This window comes from Alosa pseudoharengus, unplaced genomic scaffold (genome assembly GCF_046254945.1).
Source record: "Alosa pseudoharengus isolate Yale_2024_CS ecotype anadromous, Long Island Sound unplaced genomic scaffold, YU_APseudo_1.1 YU_APseudo_1.1_scf_12, whole genome shotgun sequence".
Classification (NCBI taxonomy): Eukaryota; Metazoa; Chordata; class Actinopteri; order Clupeiformes; family Clupeidae; genus Alosa; species Alosa pseudoharengus.
Window position 1 is genome coordinate 26,627,281 of NW_027468587.1, and position 17,525 is coordinate 26,644,805.

At 45.4% G+C, this 17,525-nt stretch overlaps 50 non-coding genes across 50 annotated transcripts; 25 read left to right on the forward strand and 25 right to left on the reverse strand.

Annotated features, from left to right (window-relative positions):
* The first annotated feature begins 267 nt into the window (after positions 1-267).
* Positions 268-354, forward strand: trnay-gua (transfer RNA tyrosine (anticodon GUA)). Its single transcript is given in 2 exon segments — positions 268-304; positions 319-354. It is a non-coding gene; the product is annotated as a tRNA-Tyr (tRNA).
* A 60-nt stretch (positions 355-414) lies between these two features.
* trnae-cuc (transfer RNA glutamic acid (anticodon CUC)) lies at positions 415-486 on the reverse strand. Its single transcript has one exon. It is a non-coding gene; the product is annotated as a tRNA-Glu (tRNA).
* Positions 487-967: 481 nt separating this feature from the next.
* trnay-gua (transfer RNA tyrosine (anticodon GUA)) lies at positions 968-1,054 on the forward strand. The gene is given in 2 exon segments: positions 968-1,004; positions 1,019-1,054. It is a non-coding gene; the product is annotated as a tRNA-Tyr (tRNA).
* Positions 1,055-1,114: 60 nt separating this feature from the next.
* Positions 1,115-1,186, reverse strand: trnae-cuc (transfer RNA glutamic acid (anticodon CUC)). Its single transcript has one exon. It is a non-coding gene; the product is annotated as a tRNA-Glu (tRNA).
* A 481-nt stretch (positions 1,187-1,667) lies between these two features.
* Positions 1,668-1,754, forward strand: trnay-gua (transfer RNA tyrosine (anticodon GUA)). Its single transcript is given in 2 exon segments — positions 1,668-1,704; positions 1,719-1,754. It is a non-coding gene; the product is annotated as a tRNA-Tyr (tRNA).
* A 54-nt stretch (positions 1,755-1,808) lies between these two features.
* Positions 1,809-1,880, reverse strand: trnae-cuc (transfer RNA glutamic acid (anticodon CUC)). The gene has a single exon. It is a non-coding gene; the product is annotated as a tRNA-Glu (tRNA).
* Positions 1,881-2,361: 481 nt separating this feature from the next.
* trnay-gua (transfer RNA tyrosine (anticodon GUA)) lies at positions 2,362-2,448 on the forward strand. The gene is given in 2 exon segments: positions 2,362-2,398; positions 2,413-2,448. It is a non-coding gene; the product is annotated as a tRNA-Tyr (tRNA).
* A 60-nt stretch (positions 2,449-2,508) lies between these two features.
* On the reverse strand, positions 2,509-2,580 carry trnae-cuc (transfer RNA glutamic acid (anticodon CUC)). The gene has a single exon. It is a non-coding gene; the product is annotated as a tRNA-Glu (tRNA).
* A 481-nt stretch (positions 2,581-3,061) lies between these two features.
* Positions 3,062-3,148, forward strand: trnay-gua (transfer RNA tyrosine (anticodon GUA)). Its single transcript is given in 2 exon segments — positions 3,062-3,098; positions 3,113-3,148. It is a non-coding gene; the product is annotated as a tRNA-Tyr (tRNA).
* Positions 3,149-3,208: 60 nt separating this feature from the next.
* trnae-cuc (transfer RNA glutamic acid (anticodon CUC)) lies at positions 3,209-3,280 on the reverse strand. Its single transcript has one exon. It is a non-coding gene; the product is annotated as a tRNA-Glu (tRNA).
* A 481-nt stretch (positions 3,281-3,761) lies between these two features.
* Positions 3,762-3,848, forward strand: trnay-gua (transfer RNA tyrosine (anticodon GUA)). Its single transcript is given in 2 exon segments — positions 3,762-3,798; positions 3,813-3,848. It is a non-coding gene; the product is annotated as a tRNA-Tyr (tRNA).
* A 60-nt stretch (positions 3,849-3,908) lies between these two features.
* trnae-cuc (transfer RNA glutamic acid (anticodon CUC)) lies at positions 3,909-3,980 on the reverse strand. Its single transcript has one exon. It is a non-coding gene; the product is annotated as a tRNA-Glu (tRNA).
* A 481-nt stretch (positions 3,981-4,461) lies between these two features.
* trnay-gua (transfer RNA tyrosine (anticodon GUA)) lies at positions 4,462-4,548 on the forward strand. The gene is given in 2 exon segments: positions 4,462-4,498; positions 4,513-4,548. It is a non-coding gene; the product is annotated as a tRNA-Tyr (tRNA).
* A 60-nt stretch (positions 4,549-4,608) lies between these two features.
* trnae-cuc (transfer RNA glutamic acid (anticodon CUC)) lies at positions 4,609-4,680 on the reverse strand. The gene has a single exon. It is a non-coding gene; the product is annotated as a tRNA-Glu (tRNA).
* Positions 4,681-5,161: 481 nt separating this feature from the next.
* On the forward strand, positions 5,162-5,248 carry trnay-gua (transfer RNA tyrosine (anticodon GUA)). The gene is given in 2 exon segments: positions 5,162-5,198; positions 5,213-5,248. It is a non-coding gene; the product is annotated as a tRNA-Tyr (tRNA).
* Positions 5,249-5,308: 60 nt separating this feature from the next.
* On the reverse strand, positions 5,309-5,380 carry trnae-cuc (transfer RNA glutamic acid (anticodon CUC)). The gene has a single exon. It is a non-coding gene; the product is annotated as a tRNA-Glu (tRNA).
* Positions 5,381-5,861: 481 nt separating this feature from the next.
* On the forward strand, positions 5,862-5,948 carry trnay-gua (transfer RNA tyrosine (anticodon GUA)). The gene is given in 2 exon segments: positions 5,862-5,898; positions 5,913-5,948. It is a non-coding gene; the product is annotated as a tRNA-Tyr (tRNA).
* Positions 5,949-6,008: 60 nt separating this feature from the next.
* Positions 6,009-6,080, reverse strand: trnae-cuc (transfer RNA glutamic acid (anticodon CUC)). Its single transcript has one exon. It is a non-coding gene; the product is annotated as a tRNA-Glu (tRNA).
* A 481-nt stretch (positions 6,081-6,561) lies between these two features.
* Positions 6,562-6,648, forward strand: trnay-gua (transfer RNA tyrosine (anticodon GUA)). Its single transcript is given in 2 exon segments — positions 6,562-6,598; positions 6,613-6,648. It is a non-coding gene; the product is annotated as a tRNA-Tyr (tRNA).
* A 60-nt stretch (positions 6,649-6,708) lies between these two features.
* On the reverse strand, positions 6,709-6,780 carry trnae-cuc (transfer RNA glutamic acid (anticodon CUC)). The gene has a single exon. It is a non-coding gene; the product is annotated as a tRNA-Glu (tRNA).
* Positions 6,781-7,261: 481 nt separating this feature from the next.
* trnay-gua (transfer RNA tyrosine (anticodon GUA)) lies at positions 7,262-7,348 on the forward strand. The gene is given in 2 exon segments: positions 7,262-7,298; positions 7,313-7,348. It is a non-coding gene; the product is annotated as a tRNA-Tyr (tRNA).
* Positions 7,349-7,408: 60 nt separating this feature from the next.
* trnae-cuc (transfer RNA glutamic acid (anticodon CUC)) lies at positions 7,409-7,480 on the reverse strand. Its single transcript has one exon. It is a non-coding gene; the product is annotated as a tRNA-Glu (tRNA).
* Positions 7,481-7,952: 472 nt separating this feature from the next.
* On the forward strand, positions 7,953-8,039 carry trnay-gua (transfer RNA tyrosine (anticodon GUA)). The gene is given in 2 exon segments: positions 7,953-7,989; positions 8,004-8,039. It is a non-coding gene; the product is annotated as a tRNA-Tyr (tRNA).
* Positions 8,040-8,099: 60 nt separating this feature from the next.
* Positions 8,100-8,171, reverse strand: trnae-cuc (transfer RNA glutamic acid (anticodon CUC)). The gene has a single exon. It is a non-coding gene; the product is annotated as a tRNA-Glu (tRNA).
* Positions 8,172-8,652: 481 nt separating this feature from the next.
* trnay-gua (transfer RNA tyrosine (anticodon GUA)) lies at positions 8,653-8,739 on the forward strand. The gene is given in 2 exon segments: positions 8,653-8,689; positions 8,704-8,739. It is a non-coding gene; the product is annotated as a tRNA-Tyr (tRNA).
* A 60-nt stretch (positions 8,740-8,799) lies between these two features.
* trnae-cuc (transfer RNA glutamic acid (anticodon CUC)) lies at positions 8,800-8,871 on the reverse strand. The gene has a single exon. It is a non-coding gene; the product is annotated as a tRNA-Glu (tRNA).
* A 481-nt stretch (positions 8,872-9,352) lies between these two features.
* trnay-gua (transfer RNA tyrosine (anticodon GUA)) lies at positions 9,353-9,439 on the forward strand. The gene is given in 2 exon segments: positions 9,353-9,389; positions 9,404-9,439. It is a non-coding gene; the product is annotated as a tRNA-Tyr (tRNA).
* A 60-nt stretch (positions 9,440-9,499) lies between these two features.
* Positions 9,500-9,571, reverse strand: trnae-cuc (transfer RNA glutamic acid (anticodon CUC)). The gene has a single exon. It is a non-coding gene; the product is annotated as a tRNA-Glu (tRNA).
* A 472-nt stretch (positions 9,572-10,043) lies between these two features.
* On the forward strand, positions 10,044-10,130 carry trnay-gua (transfer RNA tyrosine (anticodon GUA)). Its single transcript is given in 2 exon segments — positions 10,044-10,080; positions 10,095-10,130. It is a non-coding gene; the product is annotated as a tRNA-Tyr (tRNA).
* A 60-nt stretch (positions 10,131-10,190) lies between these two features.
* On the reverse strand, positions 10,191-10,262 carry trnae-cuc (transfer RNA glutamic acid (anticodon CUC)). The gene has a single exon. It is a non-coding gene; the product is annotated as a tRNA-Glu (tRNA).
* A 481-nt stretch (positions 10,263-10,743) lies between these two features.
* trnay-gua (transfer RNA tyrosine (anticodon GUA)) lies at positions 10,744-10,830 on the forward strand. Its single transcript is given in 2 exon segments — positions 10,744-10,780; positions 10,795-10,830. It is a non-coding gene; the product is annotated as a tRNA-Tyr (tRNA).
* Positions 10,831-10,890: 60 nt separating this feature from the next.
* trnae-cuc (transfer RNA glutamic acid (anticodon CUC)) lies at positions 10,891-10,962 on the reverse strand. Its single transcript has one exon. It is a non-coding gene; the product is annotated as a tRNA-Glu (tRNA).
* A 484-nt stretch (positions 10,963-11,446) lies between these two features.
* Positions 11,447-11,533, forward strand: trnay-gua (transfer RNA tyrosine (anticodon GUA)). The gene is given in 2 exon segments: positions 11,447-11,483; positions 11,498-11,533. It is a non-coding gene; the product is annotated as a tRNA-Tyr (tRNA).
* Positions 11,534-11,593: 60 nt separating this feature from the next.
* Positions 11,594-11,665, reverse strand: trnae-cuc (transfer RNA glutamic acid (anticodon CUC)). Its single transcript has one exon. It is a non-coding gene; the product is annotated as a tRNA-Glu (tRNA).
* A 481-nt stretch (positions 11,666-12,146) lies between these two features.
* Positions 12,147-12,233, forward strand: trnay-gua (transfer RNA tyrosine (anticodon GUA)). Its single transcript is given in 2 exon segments — positions 12,147-12,183; positions 12,198-12,233. It is a non-coding gene; the product is annotated as a tRNA-Tyr (tRNA).
* A 60-nt stretch (positions 12,234-12,293) lies between these two features.
* On the reverse strand, positions 12,294-12,365 carry trnae-cuc (transfer RNA glutamic acid (anticodon CUC)). Its single transcript has one exon. It is a non-coding gene; the product is annotated as a tRNA-Glu (tRNA).
* A 481-nt stretch (positions 12,366-12,846) lies between these two features.
* trnay-gua (transfer RNA tyrosine (anticodon GUA)) lies at positions 12,847-12,933 on the forward strand. Its single transcript is given in 2 exon segments — positions 12,847-12,883; positions 12,898-12,933. It is a non-coding gene; the product is annotated as a tRNA-Tyr (tRNA).
* A 60-nt stretch (positions 12,934-12,993) lies between these two features.
* trnae-cuc (transfer RNA glutamic acid (anticodon CUC)) lies at positions 12,994-13,065 on the reverse strand. Its single transcript has one exon. It is a non-coding gene; the product is annotated as a tRNA-Glu (tRNA).
* A 481-nt stretch (positions 13,066-13,546) lies between these two features.
* On the forward strand, positions 13,547-13,633 carry trnay-gua (transfer RNA tyrosine (anticodon GUA)). Its single transcript is given in 2 exon segments — positions 13,547-13,583; positions 13,598-13,633. It is a non-coding gene; the product is annotated as a tRNA-Tyr (tRNA).
* A 60-nt stretch (positions 13,634-13,693) lies between these two features.
* On the reverse strand, positions 13,694-13,765 carry trnae-cuc (transfer RNA glutamic acid (anticodon CUC)). The gene has a single exon. It is a non-coding gene; the product is annotated as a tRNA-Glu (tRNA).
* Positions 13,766-14,246: 481 nt separating this feature from the next.
* trnay-gua (transfer RNA tyrosine (anticodon GUA)) lies at positions 14,247-14,333 on the forward strand. Its single transcript is given in 2 exon segments — positions 14,247-14,283; positions 14,298-14,333. It is a non-coding gene; the product is annotated as a tRNA-Tyr (tRNA).
* Positions 14,334-14,393: 60 nt separating this feature from the next.
* trnae-cuc (transfer RNA glutamic acid (anticodon CUC)) lies at positions 14,394-14,465 on the reverse strand. Its single transcript has one exon. It is a non-coding gene; the product is annotated as a tRNA-Glu (tRNA).
* A 481-nt stretch (positions 14,466-14,946) lies between these two features.
* trnay-gua (transfer RNA tyrosine (anticodon GUA)) lies at positions 14,947-15,033 on the forward strand. Its single transcript is given in 2 exon segments — positions 14,947-14,983; positions 14,998-15,033. It is a non-coding gene; the product is annotated as a tRNA-Tyr (tRNA).
* Positions 15,034-15,093: 60 nt separating this feature from the next.
* trnae-cuc (transfer RNA glutamic acid (anticodon CUC)) lies at positions 15,094-15,165 on the reverse strand. Its single transcript has one exon. It is a non-coding gene; the product is annotated as a tRNA-Glu (tRNA).
* Positions 15,166-15,646: 481 nt separating this feature from the next.
* On the forward strand, positions 15,647-15,733 carry trnay-gua (transfer RNA tyrosine (anticodon GUA)). The gene is given in 2 exon segments: positions 15,647-15,683; positions 15,698-15,733. It is a non-coding gene; the product is annotated as a tRNA-Tyr (tRNA).
* A 60-nt stretch (positions 15,734-15,793) lies between these two features.
* trnae-cuc (transfer RNA glutamic acid (anticodon CUC)) lies at positions 15,794-15,865 on the reverse strand. Its single transcript has one exon. It is a non-coding gene; the product is annotated as a tRNA-Glu (tRNA).
* A 481-nt stretch (positions 15,866-16,346) lies between these two features.
* Positions 16,347-16,433, forward strand: trnay-gua (transfer RNA tyrosine (anticodon GUA)). Its single transcript is given in 2 exon segments — positions 16,347-16,383; positions 16,398-16,433. It is a non-coding gene; the product is annotated as a tRNA-Tyr (tRNA).
* Positions 16,434-16,493: 60 nt separating this feature from the next.
* On the reverse strand, positions 16,494-16,565 carry trnae-cuc (transfer RNA glutamic acid (anticodon CUC)). Its single transcript has one exon. It is a non-coding gene; the product is annotated as a tRNA-Glu (tRNA).
* A 481-nt stretch (positions 16,566-17,046) lies between these two features.
* Positions 17,047-17,133, forward strand: trnay-gua (transfer RNA tyrosine (anticodon GUA)). Its single transcript is given in 2 exon segments — positions 17,047-17,083; positions 17,098-17,133. It is a non-coding gene; the product is annotated as a tRNA-Tyr (tRNA).
* A 60-nt stretch (positions 17,134-17,193) lies between these two features.
* Positions 17,194-17,265, reverse strand: trnae-cuc (transfer RNA glutamic acid (anticodon CUC)). Its single transcript has one exon. It is a non-coding gene; the product is annotated as a tRNA-Glu (tRNA).
* Positions 17,266-17,525: the final 260 nt, after the last annotated feature.

Genomic DNA, 17,525 nt, shown 5'->3' on the forward strand with positions numbered 1-17,525 from the left:
TCAAGACGTCTCCAGCGCATTGAGCAAATTTGCCTTGATGAGACTCCTTAAAATAAGCAAATCTCTTATTAAAATCAGTCAAAAGGTTCTTTTCAGAGAGTGCTAGTTAAGTCTCTTTATACTAAAAAACATTACCAAATCGATTTGTTGATCTTCATATAAGATCAACGACACTTGGTTAGATTTCATTTTTTTGCAGTGTTTTTAGGGTCTTTTCCATAGGGCTCTGATGTCCATCTGGTTTCGTGTCCCAGAACAGCGCCAGGTCCTTCGATAGCTCAGTTGGTAGAGCGGAGGACTGTAGGTGAACAACCGGCCATCCTTAGGTCGCTGGTTCGACTCCGGCTCGAAGGAAGCGATGCTTTTTGGTGATCTCTTTGTCTGCGACAAGACCAAGGCCTGGCAAAAGCCGCATTCCCTGACCGGGAATCGAACCCGGGCCGCGGCGGTGAGAGCGCCGAATCCTAACCACTAGACCACCAGGGAGACATGCTGTCTGCCTTTGGCACGAGTGGACGTGACGTCTTGCTCTCTGCGGGGCAGACTGCGGGAGATGGCTTCGCTGCAAAAACGATTTATCCAATCAAATCTAGCCGAGTGTCGTTAATCTTATATCAAAATAAAAAAAAAATGTACTTGGTACTGTTTTCAGTATAAAGACACTTACCTAGTGCTTTCTCATCAAATCATTTGACTTCATTCAAGACGTCTCCAGCGCATTGAGCAAATTTGCCTTGATGAGACTCCTTAAAATAAGCAAATCTCTTATTAAAATCAGTCAAAAGGTTCTTTTCAGAGAGTGCTAGTTAAGTCTCTTTATACTAAAAAACATTACCAAATCGATTTGTTGATCTTCATATAAGATCAACGACACTTGGTTAGATTTCATTTTTTTGCAGTGTTTTTAGGGTCTTTTCCATAGGGCTCTGGTGTCCATCTGGTTTCGTGTCCCAGAACAGCGCCAGGTCCTTCGATAGCTCAGTTGGTAGAGCGGAGGACTGTAGGTGAACAACCGGCCATCCTTAGGTCGCTGGTTCGACTCCGGCTCGAAGGAAGCGATGCTTTTTGGTGATCTCTTTGTCTGCGACAAGACCAAGGCCTGGCAAAAGCCGCATTCCCTGACCGGGAATCGAACCCGGGCCGCGGCGGTGAGAGCGCCGAATCCTAACCACTAGACCACCAGGGAGACATGCTGTCTGCCTTTGGCACGAGTGGACGTGACGTCTTGCTCTCTGCGGGGCAGACTGCGGGAGATGGCTTCGCTGCAAAAACGATTTATCCAATCAAATCTAGCCGAGTGTCGTTAATCTTATATCAAAATAAAAAAAAAATGTACTTGGTACTGTTTTCAGTATAAAGACACTTACCTAGTGCTTTCTCATCAAATCATTTGACTTCATTCAAGACGTCTCCAGCGCATTGAGCAAATTTGCCTTGATGAGACTCCTTAAAATAAGCAAATCTCTTATTAAAATCAGTCAAAAGGTTCTTTTCAGAGAGTGCTAGTTAAGTCTCTTTATACTAAAAAACATTACCAAATCGATTTGTTGATCTTCATATAAGATCAACAACACTTGGTTAGATTTCATTTTTTTGCAGTGTTTTTAGGGTCTTTTCCATAGGGCTCTGATGTCCATCTGGTTTCGTGTCCCAGAACAGCGCCAGGTCCTTCGATAGCTCAGTTGGTAGAGCGGAGGACTGTAGGTGAACAACCGGCCATCCTTAGGTCGCTGGTTCGACTCCGGCTCGAAGGAAGCGATGCTTTTTGGTGATCTCTTTGTCTGCGACAAGGCCTGGCAAAAGCCGCATTCCCTGACCGGGAATCGAACCCGGGCCGCGGCGGTGAGAGCGCCGAATCCTAACCACTAGACCACCAGGGAGACATGCTGTCTGCCTTTGGCACGAGTGGACGTGACGTCTTGCTCTCTGCGGGGCAGACTGCGGGAGATGGCTTCGCTGCAAAAACGATTTATCCAATCAAATCTAGCCGAGTGTCGTTAATCTTATATCAAAATAAAAAAAAAATGTACTTGGTACTGTTTTCAGTATAAAGACACTTACCTAGTGCTTTCTCATCAAATCATTTGACTTCATTCAAGACGTCTCCAGCGCATTGAGCAAATTTGCCTTGATGAGACTCCTTAAAATAAGCAAATCTCTTATTAAAATCAGTCAAAAGGTTCTTTTCAGAGAGTGCTAGTTAAGTCTCTTTATACTAAAAAACATTACCAAATCGATTTGTTGATCTTCATATAAGATCAACGACACTTGGTTAGATTTCATTTTTTTGCAGTGTTTTTAGGGTCTTTTCCATAGGGCTCTGGTGTCCATCTGGTTTCGTGTCCCAGAACAGCGCCAGGTCCTTCGATAGCTCAGTTGGTAGAGCGGAGGACTGTAGGTGAACAACCGGCCATCCTTAGGTCGCTGGTTCGACTCCGGCTCGAAGGAAGCGATGCTTTTTGGTGATCTCTTTGTCTGCGACAAGACCAAGGCCTGGCAAAAGCCGCATTCCCTGACCGGGAATCGAACCCGGGCCGCGGCGGTGAGAGCGCCGAATCCTAACCACTAGACCACCAGGGAGACATGCTGTCTGCCTTTGGCACGAGTGGACGTGACGTCTTGCTCTCTGCGGGGCAGACTGCGGGAGATGGCTTCGCTGCAAAAACGATTTATCCAATCAAATCTAGCCGAGTGTCGTTAATCTTATATCAAAATAAAAAAAAAATGTACTTGGTACTGTTTTCAGTATAAAGACACTTACCTAGTGCTTTCTCATCAAATCATTTGACTTCATTCAAGACGTCTCCAGCGCATTGAGCAAATTTGCCTTGATGAGACTCCTTAAAATAAGCAAATCTCTTATTAAAATCAGTCAAAAGGTTCTTTTCAGAGAGTGCTAGTTAAGTCTCTTTATACTAAAAAACATTACCAAATCGATTTGTTGATCTTCATATAAGATCAACGACACTTGGTTAGATTTCATTTTTTTGCAGTGTTTTTAGGGTCTTTTCCATAGGGCTCTGGTGTCCATCTGGTTTCGTGTCCCAGAACAGCGCCAGGTCCTTCGATAGCTCAGTTGGTAGAGCGGAGGACTGTAGGTGAACAACCGGCCATCCTTAGGTCGCTGGTTCGACTCCGGCTCGAAGGAAGCGATGCTTTTTGGTGATCTCTTTGTCTGCGACAAGACCAAGGCCTGGCAAAAGCCGCATTCCCTGACCGGGAATCGAACCCGGGCCGCGGCGGTGAGAGCGCCGAATCCTAACCACTAGACCACCAGGGAGACATGCTGTCTGCCTTTGGCACGAGTGGACGTGACGTCTTGCTCTCTGCGGGGCAGACTGCGGGAGATGGCTTCGCTGCAAAAACGATTTATCCAATCAAATCTAGCCGAGTGTCGTTAATCTTATATCAAAATAAAAAAAAAATGTACTTGGTACTGTTTTCAGTATAAAGACACTTACCTAGTGCTTTCTCATCAAATCATTTGACTTCATTCAAGACGTCTCCAGCGCATTGAGCAAATTTGCCTTGATGAGACTCCTTAAAATAAGCAAATCTCTTATTAAAATCAGTCAAAAGGTTCTTTTCAGAGAGTGCTAGTTAAGTCTCTTTATACTAAAAAACATTACCAAATCGATTTGTTGATCTTCATATAAGATCAACGACACTTGGTTAGATTTCATTTTTTTGCAGTGTTTTTAGGGTCTTTTCCATAGGGCTCTGGTGTCCATCTGGTTTCGTGTCCCAGAACAGCGCCAGGTCCTTCGATAGCTCAGTTGGTAGAGCGGAGGACTGTAGGTGAACAACCGGCCATCCTTAGGTCGCTGGTTCGACTCCGGCTCGAAGGAAGCGATGCTTTTTGGTGATCTCTTTGTCTGCGACAAGACCAAGGCCTGGCAAAAGCCGCATTCCCTGACCGGGAATCGAACCCGGGCCGCGGCGGTGAGAGCGCCGAATCCTAACCACTAGACCACCAGGGAGACATGCTATCTGCCTTTGGCACGAGTGGACGTGACGTCTTGCTCTCTGCGGGGCAGACTGCGGGAGATGGCTTCGCTGCAAAAACGATTTATCCAATCAAATCTAGCCGAGTGTCGTTAATCTTATATCAAAATAAAAAAAAAATGTACTTGGTACTGTTTTCAGTATAAAGACACTTACCTAGTGCTTTCTCATCAAATCATTTGACTTCATTCAAGACGTCTCCAGCGCATTGAGCAAATTTGCCTTGATGAGACTCCTTAAAATAAGCAAATCTCTTATTAAAATCAGTCAAAAGGTTCTTTTCAGAGAGTGCTAGTTAAGTCTCTTTATACTAAAAAACATTTCCAAATCGATTTGTTGATCTTCATATAAGATCAACGACACTTGGTTAGATTTCATTTTTTTGCAGTGTTTTTAGGGTCTTTTCCATAGGGCTCTGGTGTCCATCTGGTTTCGTGTCCCAGAACAGCGCCAGGTCCTTCGATAGCTCAGTTGGTAGAGCGGAGGACTGTAGGTGAACAACCGGCCATCCTTAGGTCGCTGGTTCGACTCCGGCTCGAAGGAAGCGATGCTTTTTGGTGATCTCTTTGTCTGCGACAAGACCAAGGCCTGGCAAAAGCCGCATTCCCTGACCGGGAATCGAACCCGGGCCGCGGCGGTGAGAGCGCCGAATCCTAACCACTAGACCACCAGGGAGACATGCTGTCTGCCTTTGGCACGAGTGGACGTGACGTCTTGCTCTCTGCGGGGCAGACTGCGGGAGATGGCTTCGCTGCAAAAACGATTTATCCAATCAAATCTAGCCGAGTGTCGTTAATCTTATATCAAAATAAAAAAAAAATGTACTTGGTACTGTTTTCAGTATAAAGACACTTACCTAGTGCTTTCTCATCAAATCATTTGACTTCATTCAAGACGTCTCCAGCGCATTGAGCAAATTTGCCTTGATGAGACTCCTTAAAATAAGCAAATCTCTTATTAAAATCAGTCAAAAGGTTCTTTTCAGAGAGTGCTAGTTAAGTCTCTTTATACTAAAAAACATTACCAAATCGATTTGTTGATCTTCATATAAGATCAACGACACTTGGTTAGATTTCATTTTTTTGCAGTGTTTTTAGGGTCTTTTCCATAGGGCTCTGATGTCCATCTGGTTTCGTGTCCCAGAACAGCGCCAGGTCCTTCGATAGCTCAGTTGGTAGAGCGGAGATCTGTAGGTGAACAACCGGCCATCCTTAGGTCGCTGGTTCGACTCCGGCTCGAAGGAAGCGATGCTTTTTGGTGATCTCTTTGTCTGCGACAAGACCAAGGCCTGGCAAAAGCCGCATTCCCTGACCGGGAATCGAACCCGGGCCGCGGCGGTGAGAGCGCCGAATCCTAACCACTAGACCACCAGGGAGACATGCTGTCTGCCTTTGGCACGAGTGGACGTGACGTCTTGCTCTCTGCGGGGCAGACTGCGGGAGATGGCTTCGCTGCAAAAACGATTTATCCAATCAAATCTAGCCGAGTGTCGTTAATCTTATATCAAAATAAAAAAAAAATGTACTTGGTACTGTTTTCAGTATAAAGACACTTACCTAGTGCTTTCTCATCAAATCATTTGACTTCATTCAAGACATCTCCAGCGCATTGAGCAAATTTGCCTTGATGAGACTCCTTAAAATAAGCAAATCTCTTATTAAAATCAGTCAAAAGGTTCTTTTCAGAGAGTGCTAGTTAAGTCTCTTTATACTAAAAAACATTACCAAATCGATTTGTTGATCTTCATATAAGATCAACGACACTTGGTTAGATTTCATTTTTTTGCAGTGTTTTTAGGGTCTTTTCCATAGGGCTCTGGTGTCCATCTGGTTTCGTGTCCCAGAACAGCGCCAGGTCCTTCGATAGCTCAGTTGGTAGAGCGGAGGACTGTAGGTGAACAACCGGCCATCCTTAGGTCGCTGGTTCGACTCCGGCTCGAAGGAAGCGATGCTTTTTGGTGATCTCTTTGTCTGCGACAAGACCAAGGCCTGGCAAAAGCCGCATTCCCTGACCGGGAATCGAACCCGGGCCGCGGCGGTGAGAGCGCCGAATCCTAACCACTAGACCACCAGGGAGACATGCTATCTGCCTTTGGCACGAGTGGACGTGACGTCTTGCTCTCTGCGGGGCAGACTGCGGGAGATGGCTTCGCTGCAAAAACGATTTATCCAATCAAATCTAGCCGAGTGTCGTTAATCTTATATCAAAATAAAAAAAAAATGTACTTGGTACTGTTTTCAGTATAAAGACACTTACCTAGTGCTTTCTCATCAAATCATTTGACTTCATTCAAGACGTCTCCAGCGCATTGAGCAAATTTGCCTTGATGAGACTCCTTAAAATAAGCAAATCTCTTATTAAAATCAGTCAAAAGGTTCTTTTCAGAGAGTGCTAGTTAAGTCTCTTTATACTAAAAAACATTACCAAATCGATTTGTTGATCTTCATATAAGATCAACGACACTTGGTTAGATTTCATTTTTTTGCAGTGTTTTTAGGGTCTTTTCCATAGGGCTCTGATGTCCATCTGGTTTCGTGTCCCAGAACAGCGCCAGGTCCTTCGATAGCTCAGTTGGTAGAGCGGAGATCTGTAGGTGAACAACCGGCCATCCTTAGGTCGCTGGTTCGACTCCGGCTCGAAGGAAGCGATGCTTTTTGGTGATCTCTTTGTCTGCGACAAGACCAAGGCCTGGCAAAAGCCGCATTCCCTGACCGGGAATCGAACCCGGGCCGCGGCGGTGAGAGCGCCGAATCCTAACCACTAGACCACCAGGGAGACATGCTGTCTGCCTTTGGCACGAGTGGACGTGACGTCTTGCTCTCTGCGGGGCAGACTGCGGGAGATGGCTTCGCTGCAAAAACGATTTATCCAATCAAATCTAGCCGAGTGTCGTTAATCTTATATCAAAATAAAAAAAAAATGTACTTGGTACTGTTTTCAGTATAAAGACACTTACCTAGTGCTTTCTCATCAAATCATTTGACTTCATTCAAGACGTCTCCAGCGCATTGAGCAAATTTGCCTTGATGAGACTCCTTAAAATAAGCAAATCTCTTATTAAAATCAGTCAAAAGGTTCTTTTCAGAGAGTGCTAGTTAAGTCTCTTTATACTAAAAAACATTACCAAATCGATTTGTTGATCTTCATATAAGATCAACGACACTTGGTTAGATTTCATTTTTTTGCAGTGTTTTTAGGGTCTTTTCCATAGGGCTCTGATGTCCATCTGGTTTCGTGTCCCAGAACAGCGCCAGGTCCTTCGATAGCTCAGTTGGTAGAGCGGAGATCTGTAGGTGAACAACCGGCCATCCTTAGGTCGCTGGTTCGACTCCGGCTCGAAGGAAGCGATGCTTTTTGGTGATCTCTTTGTCTGCGACAAGACCAAGGCCTGGCAAAAGCCGCATTCCCTGACCGGGAATCGAACCCGGGCCGCGGCGGTGAGAGCGCCGAATCCTAACCACTAGACCACCAGGGAGACATGCTGTCTGCCTTTGGCACGAGTGGACGTGACGTCTTGCTCTCTGCGGGGCAGACTGCGGGAGATGGCTTCGCTGCAAAAACGATTTATCCAATCAAATCTAGCCGAGTGTCGTTAATCTTATATCAAAATAAAAAAAAAATGTACTTGGTACTGTTTTCAGTATAAAGACACTTACCTAGTGCTTTCTCATCAAATCATTTGACTTCATTCAAGACGTCTCCAGCGCATTGAGCAAATTTGCCTTGATGAGACTCCTTAAAATAAGCAAATCTCTTATTAAAATCAGTCAAAAGGTTCTTTTCAGAGAGTGCTAGTTAAGTCTCTTTATACTAAAAAACATTACCAAATCGATTTGTTGATCGATCAACGACACTTGGTTAGATTTCATTTTTTTGCAGTGTTTTTAGGGTCTTTTCCATAGGGCTCTGGTGTCCATCTGGTTTCGTGTCCCAGAACAGCGCCAGGTCCTTCAATAGCTCAGTTGGTAGAGCGGAGGACTGTAGGTGAACAACCGGCCATCCTTAGGTCGCTGGTTCGACTCCGGCTCGAAGGAAGCGATGCTTTTTGGTGATCTCTTTGTCTGCGACAAGACCAAGGCCTGGCAAAAGCCGCATTCCCTGACCGGGAATCGAACCCGGGCCGCGGCGGTGAGAGCGCCGAATCCTAACCACTAGACCACCAGGGAGACATGCTATCTGCCTTTGGCACGAGTGGACGTGACGTCTTGCTCTCTGCGGGGCAGACTGCGGGAGATGGCTTCGCTGCAAAAACGATTTATCCAATCAAATCTAGCCGAGTGTCGTTAATCTTATATCAAAATAAAAAAAAAATGTACTTGGTACTGTTTTCAGTATAAAGACACTTACCTAGTGCTTTCTCATCAAATCATTTGACTTCATTCAAGACGTCTCCAGCGCATTGAGCAAATTTGCCTTGATGAGACTCCTTAAAATAAGCAAATCTCTTATTAAAATCAGTCAAAAGGTTCTTTTCAGAGAGTGCTAGTTAAGTCTCTTTATACTAAAAAACATTACCAAATCGATTTGTTGATCTTCATATAAGATCAACGACACTTGGTTAGATTTCATTTTTTTGCAGTGTTTTTAGGGTCTTTTCCATAGGGCTCTGGTGTCCATCTGGTTTCGTGTCCCAGAACAGCGCCAGGTCCTTCGATAGCTCAGTTGGTAGAGCGGAGGACTGTAGGTGAACAACCGGCCATCCTTAGGTCGCTGGTTCGACTCCGGCTCGAAGGAAGCGATGCTTTTTGGTGATCTCTTTGTCTGCGACAAGACCAAGGCCTGGCAAAAGCCGCATTCCCTGACCGGGAATCGAACCCGGGCCGCGGCGGTGAGAGCGCCGAATCCTAACCACTAGACCACCAGGGAGACATGCTATCTGCCTTTGGCACGAGTGGACGTGACGTCTTGCTCTCTGCGGGGCAGACTGCGGGAGATGGCTTCGCTGCAAAAACGATTTATCCAATCAAATCTAGCCGAGTGTCGTTAATCTTATATCAAAATAAAAAAAAAATGTACTTGGTACTGTTTTCAGTATAAAGACACTTACCTAGTGCTTTCTCATCAAATCATTTGACTTCATTCAAGACGTCTCCAGCGCATTGAGCAAATTTGCCTTGATGAGACTCCTTAAAATAAGCAAATCTCTTATTAAAATCAGTCAAAAGGTTCTTTTCAGAGAGTGCTAGTTAAGTCTCTTTATACTAAAAAACATTACCAAATCGATTTGTTGATCTTCATATAAGATCAACGACACTTGGTTAGATTTCATTTTTTTGCAGTGTTTTTAGGGTCTTTTCCATAGGGCTCTGGTGTCCATCTGGTTTCGTGTCCCAGAACAGCGCCAGGTCCTTCGATAGCTCAGTTGGTAGAGCGGAGGACTGTAGGTGAACAACCGGCCATCCTTAGGTCGCTGGTTCGACTCCGGCTCGAAGGAAGCGATGCTTTTTGGTGATCTCTTTGTCTGCGACAAGACCAAGGCCTGGCAAAAGCCGCATTCCCTGACCGGGAATCGAACCCGGGCCGCGGCGGTGAGAGCGCCGAATCCTAACCACTAGACCACCAGGGAGACATGCTGTCTGCCTTTGGCACGAGTGGACGTGACGTCTTGCTCTCTGCGGGGCAGACTGCGGGAGATGGCTTCGCTGCAAAAACGATTTATCCAATCAAATCTAGCCGAGTGTCGTTAATCTTATATCAAAATAAAAAAAAAATGTACTTGGTACTGTTTTCAGTATAAAGACACTTACCTAGTGCTTTCTCATCAAATCATTTGACTTCATTCAAGACGTCTCCAGCGCATTGAGCAAATTTGCCTTGATGAGACTCCTTAAAATAAGCAAATCTCTTATTAAAATCAGTCAAAAGGTTCTTTTCAGAGAGTGCTAGTTAAGTCTCTTTATACTAAAAAACATTACCAAATCGATTTGTTGATCGATCAACGACACTTGGTTAGATTTCATTTTTTTGCAGTGTTTTTAGGGTCTTTTCCATAGGGCTCTGGTGTCCATCTGGTTTCGTGTCCCAGAACAGCGCCAGGTCCTTCGATAGCTCAGTTGGTAGAGCGGAGAACTGTAGGTGAACAACCGGCCATCCTTAGGTCGCTGGTTCGACTCCGGCTCGAAGGAAGCGATGCTTTTTGGTGATCTCTTTGTCTGCGACAAGACCAAGGCCTGGCAAAAGCCGCATTCCCTGACCGGGAATCGAACCCGGGCCGCGGCGGTGAGAGCGCCGAATCCTAACCACTAGACCACCAGGGAGACATGCTGTCTGCCTTTGGCACGAGTGGACGTGACGTCTTGCTCTCTGCGGGGCAGACTGCGGGAGATGGCTTCGCTGCAAAAACGATTTATCCAATCAAATCTAGCCGAGTGTCGTTAATCTTATATCAAAATAAAAAAAAAATGTACTTGGTACTGTTTTCAGTATAAAGACACTTACCTAGTGCTTTCTCATCAAATCATTTGACTTCATTCAAGACGTCTCCAGCGCATTGAGCAAATTTGCCTTGATGAGACTCCTTAAAATAAGCAAATCTCTTATTAAAATCAGTCAAAAGGTTCTTTTCAGAGAGTGCTAGTTAAGTCTCTTTATACTAAAAAACATTACCAAATCGATTTGTTGATCTTCATATAAGATCAACGACACTTGGTTAGATTTCATTTTTTTGCAGTGTTTTTAGGGTCTTTTCCATAGGGCTCTGGTGTCCATCTGGTTTCGTGTCCCAGAACAGCGCCAGGTCCTTCGATAGCTCAGTTGGTAGAGCGGAGGACTGTAGGTGAACAACCGGCCATCCTTAGGTCGCTGGTTCGACTCCGGCTCGAAGGAAGCGATGCTTTTTGGTGATCTCTTTGTCTGCGACAAGACCAAGGCCTGGCAAAAGCCGCATTCCCTGACCGGGAATCGAACCCGGGCCGCGGCGGTGAGAGCGCCGAATCCTAACCACTAGACCACCAGGGAGACATGCTGTCTGCCTTTGGCACGAGTGGACGTGACGTCTTGCTCTCTGCGGGGCAGACTGCGGGAGATGGCTTCGCTGCAAAAACGATTTATCCAATCAAATCTAGCCGAGTGTCGTTAATCTTATATCAAAATAAAAAAAAAATTTACTTGGTACTGTTTTCAGTATAAAGACACTTACCTAGTGCTTTCTCATCAAATCATTTGACTTCATTCAAGACGTCTCCAGCGCATTGAGCAAATTTGCCTTGATGAGACTCCTTAAAATAAGCAAATCTCTTATTAAAATCAGTCAAAAGGTTCTTTTCAGAGAGTGCTAGTTAAGTCTCTTTATACTAAAAAACATTACCAAATCGATTTGTTGATGATCTTCATATAAGATCAACGACACTTGGTTAGATTTCATTTTTTTGCAGTGTTTTTAGGGTCTTTTCCATAGGGCTCTGGTGTCCATCTGGTTTCGTGTCCCAGAACAGCGCCAGGTCCTTCGATAGCTCAGTTGGTAGAGCGGAGGACTGTAGGTGAACAACCGGCCATCCTTAGGTCGCTGGTTCGACTCCGGCTCGAAGGAAGCGATGCTTTTTGGTGATCTCTTTGTCTGCGACAAGACCAAGGCCTGGCAAAAGCCGCATTCCCTGACCGGGAATCGAACCCGGGCCGCGGCGGTGAGAGCGCCGAATCCTAACCACTAGACCACCAGGGAGACATGCTATCTGCCTTTGGCACGAGTGGACGTGACGTCTTGCTCTCTGCGGGGCAGACTGCGGGAGATGGCTTCGCTGCAAAAACGATTTATCCAATCAAATCTAGCCGAGTGTCGTTAATCTTATATCAAAATAAAAAAAAAATGTACTTGGTACTGTTTTCAGTATAAAGACACTTACCTAGTGCTTTCTCATCAAATCATTTGACTTCATTCAAGACGTCTCCAGCGCATTGAGCAAATTTGCCTTGATGAGACTCCTTAAAATAAGCAAATCTCTTATTAAAATCAGTCAAAAGGTTCTTTTCAGAGAGTGCTAGTTAAGTCTCTTTATACTAAAAAACATTACCAAATCGATTTGTTGATCTTCATATAAGATCAACGACACTTGGTTAGATTTCATTTTTTTGCAGTGTTTTTAGGGTCTTTTCCATAGGGCTCTGGTGTCCATCTGGTTTCGTGTCCCAGAACAGCGCCAGGTCCTTCGATAGCTCAGTTGGTAGAGCGGAGGACTGTAGGTGAACAACCGGCCATCCTTAGGTCGCTGGTTCGACTCCGGCTCGAAGGAAGCGATGCTTTTTGGTGATCTCTTTGTCTGCGACAAGACCAAGGCCTGGCAAAAGCCGCATTCCCTGACCGGGAATCGAACCCGGGCCGCGGCGGTGAGAGCGCCGAATCCTAACCACTAGACCACCAGGGAGACATGCTGTCTGCCTTTGGCACGAGTGGACGTGACGTCTTGCTCTCTGCGGGGCAGACTGCGGGAGATGGCTTCGCTGCAAAAACGATTTATCCAATCAAATCTAGCCGAGTGTCGTTAATCTTATATCAAAATAAAAAAAAAATGTACTTGGTACTGTTTTCAGTATAAAGACACTTACCTAGTGCTTTCTCATCAAATCATTTGACTTCATTCAAGACGTCTCCAGCGCATTGAGCAAATTTGCCTTGATGAGACTCCTTAAAATAAGCAAATCTCTTATTAAAATCAGTCAAAAGGTTCTTTTCAGAGAGTGCTAGTTAAGTCTCTTTATACTAAAAAACATTACCAAATCGATTTGTTGATCTTCATATAAGATCAACGACACTTGGTTAGATTTCATTTTTTTGCAGTGTTTTTAGGGTCTTTTCCATAGGGCTCTGGTGTCCATCTGGTTTCGTGTCCCAGAACAGCGCCAGGTCCTTCGATAGCTCAGTTGGTAGAGCGGAGGACTGTAGGTGAACAACCGGCCATCCTTAGGTCGCTGGTTCGACTCCGGCTCGAAGGAAGCGATGCTTTTTGGTGATCTCTTTGTCTGCGACAAGACCAAGGCCTGGCAAAAGCCGCATTCCCTGACCGGGAATCGAACCCGGGCCGCGGCGGTGAGAGCGCCGAATCCTAACCACTAGACCACCAGGGAGACATGCTGTCTGCCTTTGGCACGAGTGGACGTGACGTCTTGCTCTCTGCGGGGCAGACTGCGGGAGATGGCTTCGCTGCAAAAACGATTTATCCAATCAAATCTAGCCGAGTGTCGTTAATCTTATATCAAAATAAAAAAAAAATGTACTTGGTACTGTTTTCAGTATAAAGACACTTACCTAGTGCTTTCTCATCAAATCATTTGACTTCATTCAAGACGTCTCCAGCGCATTGAGCAAATTTGCCTTGATGAGACTCCTTAAAATAAGCAAATCTCTTATTAAAATCAGTCAAAAGGTTCTTTTCAGAGAGTGCTAGTTAAGTCTCTTTATACTAAAAAACATTACCAAATCGATTTGTTGATCTTCATATAAGATCAACGACACTTGGTTAGATTTCATTTTTTTGCAGTGTTTTTAGGGTCTTTTCCATAGGGCTCTGGTGTCCATCTGGTTTCGTGTCCCAGAACAGCGCCAGGTCCTTCGATAGCTCAGTTGGTAGAGCGGAGGACTGTAGGTGAACAACCGGCCATCCTTAGGTCGCTGGTTCGACTCCGGCTCGAAGGAAGCGATGCTTTTTGGTGATCTCTTTGTCTGCGACAAGACCAAGGCCTGGCAAAAGCCGCATTCCCTGACCGGGAATCGAACCCGGGCCGCGGCGGTGAGAGCGCCGAATCCTAACCACTAGACCACCAGGGAGACATGCTGTCTGCCTTTGGCACGAGTGGACGTGACGTCTTGCTCTCTGCGGGGCAGACTGCGGGAGATGGCTTCGCTGCAAAAACGATTTATCCAATCAAATCTAGCCGAGTGTCGTTAATCTTATATCAAAATAAAAAAAAAATGTACTTGGTACTGTTTTCAGTATAAAGACACTTACCTAGTGCTTTCTCATCAAATCATTTGACTTCATTCAAGACGTCTCCAGCGCATTGAGCAAATTTGCCTTGATGAGACTCCTTAAAATAAGCAAATCTCTTATTAAAATCAGTCAAAAGGTTCTTTTCAGAGAGTGCTAGTTAAGTCTCTTTATACTAAAAAACATTACCAAATCGATTTGTTGATCTTCATATAAGATCAACGACACTTGGTTAGATTTCATTTTTTTGCAGTGTTTTTAGGGTCTTTTCCATAGGGCTCTGATGTCCATCTGGTTTCGTGTCCCAGAACAGCGCCAGGTCCTTCGATAGCTCAGTTGGTAGAGCGGAGGACTGTAGGTGAACAACCGGCCATCCTTAGGTCGCTGGTTCGACTCCGGCTCGAAGGAAGCGATGCTTTTTGGTGATCTCTTTGTCTGCGACAAGACCAAGGCCTGGCAAAAGCCGCATTCCCTGACCGGGAATCGAACCCGGGCCGCGGCGGTGAGAGCGCCGAATCCTAACCACTAGACCACCAGGGAGACATGCTGTCTGCCTTTGGCACGAGTGGACGTGACGTCTTGCTCTCTGCGGGGCAGACTGCGGGAGATGGCTTCGCTGCAAAAACGATTTATCCAATCAAATCTAGCCGAGTGTCGTTAATCTTATATCAAAATAAAAAAAAAATGTACTTGGTACTGTTTTCAGTATAAAGACACTTACCTAGTGCTTTCTCATCAAATCATTTGACTTCATTCAAGACGTCTCCAGCGCATTGAGCAAATTTGCCTTGATGAGACTCCTTAAAATAAGCAAATCTCTTATTAAAATCAGTCAAAAGGTTCTTTTCAGAGAGTGCTAGTTAAGTCTCTTTATACTAAAAAACATTACCAAATCGATTTGTTGATCTTCATATAAGATCAACGACACTTGGTTAGATTTCATTTTTTTGCAGTGTTTTTAGGGTCTTTTCCATAGGGCTCTGGTGTCCATCTGGTTTCGTGTCCCAGAACAGCGCCAGGTCCTTCGATAGCTCAGTTGGTAGAGCGGAGGACTGTAGGTGAACAACCGGCCATCCTTAGGTCGCTGGTTCGACTCCGGCTCGAAGGAAGCGATGCTTTTTGGTGATCTCTTTGTCTGCGACAAGACCAAGGCCTGGCAAAAGCCGCATTCCCTGACCGGGAATCGAACCCGGGCCGCGGCGGTGAGAGCGCCGAATCCTAACCACTAGACCACCAGGGAGACATGCTGTCTGCCTTTGGCACGAGTGGACGTGACGTCTTGCTCTCTGCGGGGCAGACTGCGGGAGATGGCTTCGCTGCAAAAACGATTTATCCAATCAAATCTAGCCGAGTGTCGTTAATCTTATATCAAAATAAAAAAAAAATGTACTTGGTACTGTTTTCAGTATAAAGACACTTACCTAGTGCTTTCTCATCAAATCATTTGACTTCATTCAAGACGTCTCCAGCGCATTGAGCAAATTTGCCTTGATGAGACTCCTTAAAATAAGCAAATCTCTTATTAAAATCAGTCAAAAGGTTCTTTTCAGAGAGTGCTAGTTAAGTCTCTTTATACTAAAAAACATTACCAAATCGATTTGTTGATCTTCATATAAGATCAACGACACTTGGTTAGATTTCATTTTTTTGCAGTGTTTTTAGGGTCTTTTCCATAGGGCTCTGGTGTCCATCTGGTTTCGTGTCCCAGAACAGCGCCAGGTCCTTCGATAGCTCAGTTGGTAGAGCGGAGGACTGTAGGTGAACAACCGGCCATCCTTAGGTCGCTGGTTCGACTCCGGCTCGAAGGAAGCGATGCTTTTTGGTGATCTCTTTGTCTGCGACAAGACCAAGGCCTGGCAAAAGCCGCATTCCCTGACCGGGAATCGAACCCGGGCCGCGGCGGTGAGAGCGCCGAATCCTAACCACTAGACCACCAGGGAGACATGCTGTCTGCCTTTGGCACGAGTGGACGTGACGTCTTGCTCTCTGCGGGGCAGACTGCGGGAGATGGCTTCGCTGCAAAAACGATTTATCCAATCAAATCTAGCCGAGTGTCGTTAATCTTATATCAAAATAAAAAAAAAATGTACTTGGTACTGTTTTCAGTATAAAGACACTTACCTAGTGCTTTCTCATCAAATCATTTGACTTCATTCAAGACGTCTCCAGCGCATTGAGCAAATTTGCCTTGATGAGACTCCTTAAAATAAGCAAATCTCTTATTAAAATCAGTCAAAAGGTTCTTTTCAGAGAGTGCTAGTTAAGTCTCTTTATACTAAAAAACATTACCAAATCGATTTGTTGATCTTCATATAAGATCAACGACACTTGGTTAGATTTCATTTTTTTGCAGTGTTTTTAGGGTCTTTTCCATAGGGCTCTGATGTCCATCTGGTTTCGTGTCCCAGAACAGCGCCAGGTCCTTCGATAGCTCAGTTGGTAGAGCGGAGGACTGTAGGTGAACAACCGGCCATCCTTAGGTCGCTGGTTCGACTCCGGCTCGAAGGAAGCGATGCTTTTTGGTGATCTCTTTGTCTGCGACAAGACCAAGGCCTGGCAAAAGCCGCATTCCCTGACCGGGAATCGAACCCGGGCCGCGGCGGTGAGAGCGCCGAATCCTAACCACTAGACCACCAGGGAGACATGCTGTCTGCCTTTGGCACGAGTGGACGTGACGTCTTGCTCTCTGCGGGGCAGACTGCGGGAGATGGCTTCGCTGCAAAAACGATTTATCCAATCAAATCTAGCCGAGTGTCGTTAATCTTATATCAAAATAAAAAAAAAATGTACTTGGTACTGTTTTCAGTATAAAGACACTTACCTAGTGCTTTCTCATCAAATCATTTGACTTCATTCAAGACGTCTCCAGCGCATTGAGCAAATTTGCCTTGATGAGACTCCTTAAAATAAGCAAATCTCTTATTAAAATCAGTCAAAAGGTTCTTTTCAGAGAGTGCTAGTTAAGTCTCTTTATACTAAAAAACATTACCAAATCGATTTGTTGATCTTCATATAAGATCAACGACACTTGGTTAGATTTCATTTTTTTGCAGTGTTTTTAGGGTCTTTTCCATAGGGCTCTGGTGTCCATCTGGTTTCGTGTCCCAGAACAGCGCCAGGTCCTTCGATAGCTCAGTTGGTAGAGCGGAGGACTGTAGGTGAACAACCGGCCATCCTTAGGTCGCTGGTTCGACTCCGGCTCGAAGGAAGCGATGCTTTTTGGTGATCTCTTTGTCTGCGACAAGACCAAGGCCTGGCAAAAGCCGCATTCCCTGACCGGGAATCGAACCCGGGCCGCGGCGGTGAGAGCGCCGAATCCTAACCACTAGACCACCAGGGAGACATGCTGTCTGCCTTTGGCACGAGTGGACGTGACGTCTTGCTCTCTGCGGGGCAGACTGCGGGAGATGGCTTCGCTGCAAAAACGATTTATCCAATCAAATCTAGCCGAGTGTCGTTAATCTTATATCAAAATAAAAAAAAAATGTACTTGGTACTGTTTTCAGTATAAAGACACTTACCTAGTGCTTTCTCATCAAATCATTTGACTTCATTCAAGACGTCTCCAGCGCATTGAGCAAATTTGCCTTGATGAGACTC